This window comes from Miscanthus floridulus, chromosome 14 (assembly GCF_019320115.1).
Source record: "Miscanthus floridulus cultivar M001 chromosome 14, ASM1932011v1, whole genome shotgun sequence".
Taxonomy (NCBI): domain Eukaryota; kingdom Viridiplantae; phylum Streptophyta; class Magnoliopsida; order Poales; family Poaceae; genus Miscanthus; species Miscanthus floridulus.
Window position 1 is genome coordinate 19,923,028 of NC_089593.1, and position 6,000 is coordinate 19,929,027.

Consider the following 6,000-nt stretch of genomic DNA (forward strand, 5'->3'; position numbering starts at 1 on the left):
GACTTTTAATTTTAATTTTTCTAGATACAATTTGTCGGTGCGAAAAGTGACCAACAAGTAAATATTTATAGTTTTATCATGTGTTGTGATCGGATATGGCCTAGCACTCAATGACACAAGATTTATACTGGTTCAGTCAATGTGCTCTACGTATAGTTTCAGTCGGTCGATGACTTTATTCTTGAGCCCAAGTGCTCGAAGTTTGTTGTGGGGTTACAAATGAGTAAGGAATAAAAAGGGGTGGTTAGAGACCCGGTCCGACTCTGAACCGAGTGGCCGAAAGTGACGGAGGCTCTAACGTATACTGAGTATTGGAGCGTATGCCCTGCGTGTCTCTAGAGCTATTGAGCTGTTGTGTTCTCAAGTCATAGAAAACGTCTTCCAGAGAGAGAGAGCCACCGAGCGAGAGAGAGCGAGAGCGAGCTAGCCAGAGCTAGAGCGAGCGCGAGCTAGCTATATGTTTTTCAGGAGAGCGCACATCCCTTTTATAGTTGAAAGGGATGGCCTTATAAGTCAAAAAGAAAGAGAGAGTGTGTATACGTGTGCTGCCTAGTCTTGTTGCTTACGCCATCGGGTACGGGGTGGCTGCCAGCGCCCACAATATTGTTTATGCCCAGACGCGTCTGGCAGGCTCTACCGTATTCGCCTCGTATAGCAAACGACGGCGCCTACAACACTGTTTATGTTCTGACGCGTCTGACAAGCTATACTGTGTTCGCCTATCATGCCCCATAGGTACCGTCTTGCAGGTGCACAAGACATGGCAGCGTACGGTCCTCAGTATTGCGGTAGACTTGAGCGCCTTATCTTATCTGCTCCGCCTGCTCCCTGGACCTACACCGAGCGGGCGTCCCCGGTCGGTTGCTCCCAGTTGAGCCCGACCGTGTCGGTACGGAAAGAGCAGCGAGTAGAGGTCCGGCGTATTTTCGGTCGGAGAAAAGGGAGGGGTCGGAGTCGAACTGCGGTTTCACCACGCCCAGGCCTTCCGGTCAGGGCTCACCCAGAGGTCGGGTGAGGCGGAGCCCCCGACCCATAGGTCAGGCGAGTGCGGGGCTCACCCCTAGAGGTCGGGCGAGGCGAAGCCCCCGACCGAGAGGTCAGGCCCTTTCCACCCCTCACTCTAAAGGTACCCAGAGCGGTTGTCGAACCTGTTGGTGGGCCAACCTTCAAACTCCTAGGCCTAGATGAGCCGTAGGTGCGGGTCGGGGACCGGATGGTGGTCTTGGCCTATGATTATGTATCTGGGCCAGCCCAGGCATGTGCTGTCGTTGCGCCGCCTGTTGGGCTGAGTTTTGTAGGGAAGCGGGTCCATTAGGGACCCCGAGTTTATGAACCCGACAGGAGCCCCCGAGCCCCTTTAGGACTTCTATGAAGTCGTGAAGGGGCTATTATTGGAACTTCAGTGTTTTCCCTCTTGGTTTGTTGTATCGCGTAGGGTAACCGAATAGGGTAACCAAGTAGGATTTAGGCACCCAGCCTCCATGTGGAGGACTGACAAAGGCCGTGGAGGCGCACAAAGTGGATACGGGCGCCCAGCCTCTGTGGGGAAGACTGGCGACAGCCATGGAGGCACTTCGGAGGGATATTGGCACCCAGCCCTCGAGGAAGGGACTGGTGAAGGCCGTAGAGGCATGCCATGCAAACATAGGCACCCCGCCCTAGAGGAGGAGACTCACTGGTAATCCATTTTCCACCGGCTGTGCATGAGCACACCTAGTAGGTGTAACCCCCGAGCCTGCGGCCAACTGGGGTTGGTTAGAGGCTGAGCACCTTGGTACTCTTTTTTGGGGCTGTAGACTCTTGTGTCTCTTCTGGTCGGAGTGTATGAATGCATGCATGAGAATGGATGAATAGATGAATGCATGCATGAGAATGGATGAATGAATGATCATGGACTGGAAAAGTAGAACGGGGGTTGGTAAAGTTACCTCGATGGCTCGAGTGACGGGTTTGGAGAGCTCCTATCGGATATGTCCGAGTGAAATCCGAGTCCGTTGTTCGTGACAGAGCTAGCATAACCCGCATGGGGCATCCCACTGCTCCTTACCTGTCTCTCGGCAGCCTCCAAGCCATCCGATCGACTCGGGTGACCAGTTGGCCTCTCCTCGATGGAGATTCCATCGATGGGCCCCTCCAAACCCTTCCTAGGAAGGCGCCTCATTTCCCGTGCTCGGGTTGTGGTAGTGGTGGCCCCGCCCAGGCCACATTCCGTTAGCCAGGCGATGTTTCGTTGGGCAGGTCACGTCTCGTCAGCTAGGGCCATGAACCCAAGGGGTTGGGCAAGACAGAGCCCACGACCTCAAGGCCAGGTGAGATGGAGCCCAGCACCCAAGGGGTCAGGTGAGATGGAGCATGAACCCAAGGGGTTAGGCGAGATAGAGTAGGTCATCGTGTAGTGGGTGATGGAGGCTCGCTGTTCAATCGTGGCTACAAATGTGCGCCGAGAAGACATCGTCCAGCCTGCATAGGCCGGGTTAGAGGCGAGCATCGTCCCACCCCCAACCGAGTTGAACGTTGTTCCGACCGTAGCTGAGCTGTGTTTTCCTAAACGCTAAACGGTAAACAGTCGGTCACCTACCGTTTAGCCATTATTTGGGCAAAATGTCCCATTAAACGGGCTAAATGGCCAATTAAACGGGGTAAATGGGTGATTAAACGGAAATGGCGCACCACTATGTAGCATTTACATGGTGTGTAAATGGGCTAAACGACCGTTTAGGTGAACAGTGAGCTGCCTTCATCCTTGTCAATCGCACCGTCAACCGACGCAGCCTGGGGGCCATAATGGAATTAGAGTAGGAATAGTCAGTTTATGTAAAAGATGAATTCATGGGGGAGCCCTCATGTGAACAGTTTTACATTCGTGAATATTCTAAGTTCGTTTTGTGATGAAATCACTTGTGAGGGGAAGCTTATCCCATCTGCCCTTGTTTTTACCCTTGCAAAGCTTTGTTTTTTGTCCTTTCTTTTTCGCACCTGCCCGTTAACCCGTAGGCTGCAACCTTAAGAACCCAGGCGTGGCCTGTGAGGCTCAGTTGCTTGTAACCATAGGTCATGATGGGGTGTGATCAGTCAGGAGGTTAAAGCACAAGTTACGTAGGGTAATCAAAGGAATGGAATGCCCTTTCGTTTGGACGACGCCCTTTTGTTTGGGCGAAAAGTATTACTACATGATCATAAAAAGGGGGGTGGTATCACACCCCCGTGGAGCCCCCAAGTGACCTAGGGTGAGAGTGCTTAGGCTGGGGCGCTGTAGGAGCAAACATTGAATGGAAATAAATGGTAGGATCGAGCTTTAGGGAAAGAAACGACGTAACTGTTCGATGTTCCATGTGTTGGTGAGAACATTGTCGTTGTCGTCTTTCAGCCAGTAGGCGCCCGATTGGATCACCTCGGTCACCATGTATGGTCCTTCCCATGGTGGAGAGAGCTTATGTTTCTCCTTGGTTGACTGGGCCCTCCGGGGTACGAGATCACCGACCTCGAGGATCCTCCCCCTAATTTTTCTTTCATGGTACCTGTGAAGAGTTTGCTGGTAATGAGCAGAGCGGATGACGGTCGTCTCACGAGCCTCCTTGAGCAGGTCGACCGTGTCCTGCTGACCCTCTACTGCTCAGTCTCGATCGAATGCCTTCACTCTTGGGGCGCCATGATCGAGGTCGAATGGCAACACTGCTTTGGCTCCTTATGCCAGGAAGAAAGGGGTGAACCCTGTGGATCGGTTTGGGGTCGTTCTTAGGCTCTAGAGGATCGCTGGGACCTCTATAGCCCATCGCTTGGCATACTTTTTAAGTCAATCAAAGATGCAGGGCTTGAGTCCTTAGAGGACCATGCCATTAGCCCACTTGACCTGACCGTTAGTACTTGGGTATTCGACCGAGGCCCAATTGATCCTAATGTCGTATCCATCACAGAAGTCTAGGAACTTCTTCCTAGTGAAGTTTGTTCCATGGTCGGTAATGATACAATTAGGGATACCGAACCGATAGATGATGTCGAGAAAGAACTTGACTGCCTCTTATGAGCAGATATTGGTGATGGGCTTCACCTCTATCCACTTGGTGAACTTGTCCACCACTACGAGTAGGTGGGTGAAGCCGCCCAGGGCCTTTTTGAGGGGTCCAACCATGTCGAGGCCCTAGACCATGAATAGCTAGGTGATGGGGATGGTCTGAAGCTCCTGTGTTGGCAGGTGAGTTTGCCGAGCGTAGAACGGGCATCCTTCACACCTACGAACAACCTCCTCTACATCTCAGAGTGTTGTGGGTCAGTAGAAACCTTGGTGAAAGGCTTTCCCGACTAGCGACCTTGAGGCCATGTGATGTCCACAGATTCTAGTGTGGACCTCGAGGAGGAGCTATTTCCCCTAGTCGGTTGAGATGCACTTCATGAGTACTCCTGATGAACACCGTTTGTAAAGTTCATCATCGATAGCAACGAATGTCTTGGTGCATCGAACGATTTGTCATGCTTCAGTCCTTTCCGGTGGGAGATCCTCCTTGAGGAGGTAGATGAGCAGTGGTGCTCTCTAGTAGGCCAGATCGAGTGCCATCATGGTGATGTCGGCGGGCGACGTTGCCATGGAGGCGCTAAGGTCGGAGCCCCTGAGTGTTCGGTTGAGGTCGGAGGGTCAGAGCCCTCGACTGCCAGATTGATGTTGGAGTGCATTTGGGTCAGATCCTCTCAGATGCGAATAGATGGCTCATGGAGGTCATTTACAAAGACCCTATCGGTGGGCGGTTCCTGTCTGCCCGCAAATTTTGTGAGGATGTCGGCGGCGGTGTTGTCCTTTTGAGGGACATGGTTGAAAGCTCTAGTTTGGTTTTGGTGAATTGATGAAACCCTAAGTGCTAACCTAGTTTATCAAGTGATCATGAGATAGGTAGCACACTCCAAGTCATGAAGCAAATGAAGATCATAGCATGATAAAGATGATGCCATGGTAATGATCAAGTGCTTGGACTTGGAAAGAAGAAAGAGAAAAACAAAAAGCTCAAGGCAAAGGTATAATTTGTAGGAGCTATTTTGTTTTGGTGATCAAGACACTTAGAGAGTGTGATCATATTTAGGTTTGATAGCCGTACTATTAAGAGGGGTGAAACTCATATCGAAATGCGGTTATCAAAGTACCACTAGATGCTCTAACTCATTGCATATGCATTTAGGATCTAGTGGGGTGCTAACACCCTTGAAAATGTTTGTGAAAATATGCTAACACATGTGCATAAGGTGATACACTTGGTGGTTGGCACATTTGAGCAAGGGTTAGGAACTTCACCGATGCCCTAGACAGAAAAAACGGAGGTCACTGTAAGTGACCAGACGCTGGTCTCGGTTGGACCGGCACGTCCGATCAGTGGCAGCAGAGGGCGTGCGTTTTGGTCTCATGATCGGACGCTAGGTTGCTCAGCGACCGGACGCTGGAGCCAGGGTCCGATCCTGTTGTCGAGCAGTACACAGAGGCTAGGGTCTCTGACTGGACACTGGCAGGGTCCGGTCAAGCATGACCAGACATGTCCGGTCGACAAAAGTCAGTTTTGGAACCTTACTGTAAACGACCGGACGCTGGGTTTTCAGCATTCGGTCAACTCAGGCTCAGTGTCCGGTCAAGACTGATGACCATTGAAGTTAGGACACATGGCTGACTATGAGCGAGCGGACGCTGGGTGCTCAGCATCCGATCAACTGACCGGAGCGTCCGGTCAGCCCGCGTTATGCCTAGTAAAGGGGTATAACGGCTCTATTTTGTGGGGGCTTCTATTTAAGCCCCATGGCCGGTTCAAGCTCACACTCTTGGCCATTTGCATTGACATAGCAACCTTGTGAGCTTAGCTAAAGCCCTCCCACTCATCTCCATCATTGATTCATCATCTTTGTGAGATTGGGAGAGAATCCAAGTGCATTGCTTGAGTGTTTGCATCTAGAGGCACTTGTTGTTCATGTTTCGCTGTAGGTTTCGCTTGTTACTCTTGGTGGTTGCCATCACCTAGATGGCTTGGA